The sequence below is a fragment of the Ursus maritimus genome (assembly GCF_017311325.1).
Source record: "Ursus maritimus isolate PB19 chromosome X unlocalized genomic scaffold, ASM1731132v1 scaffold_X1, whole genome shotgun sequence".
NCBI lineage: Eukaryota > Metazoa > Chordata > Mammalia > Carnivora > Ursidae > Ursus > Ursus maritimus.
Window position 1 is genome coordinate 2259059 of NW_024423319.1, and position 492 is coordinate 2259550.

The following is a 492-nucleotide window of genomic DNA, read 5'->3' on the forward strand; positions in this document are numbered from 1 at the left end:
GTGAGGAGGAGGCTGTGGTTTACTGAGTGCGGAGGCACACAGTAAAGGTTAGATAAGGAAGTGTTGGCAAATATCATAGAATCCTCTTCTGATAGGATTGTCCGCCCCTCCTTTATTGACCATCTTCTCTGTACAGGATCTGGAGATAATCCCCGGGCAAGGTCAGGGGATGGTGGGGATGGTGAGAGGGGGGACGCCACCTTTGGGAGTGGTGACAGGTGACAGGGCAGGGAGGGCCCGTGCAGTGGGTGTGGCTTGATGGTGGGAGAGGAAGCCCTGCCTAGAGGTTTGCTGGCTCCAACGGTGGCTAGTGAATTATTCATTTGTCAACCACTGTGTCCAGGCTGCTTGCCAGGAGGGTGCCCTGTGACCCAGGGTTTTAAAAATTAATGTGTCCATTGAGTCACTCCCTTGACTCACATTCACGGGCACCTATTACTTGCTGAGCCCAGACTCTTCACACCACAAGAGGCCCCGGGGGGGGGGGGGGGG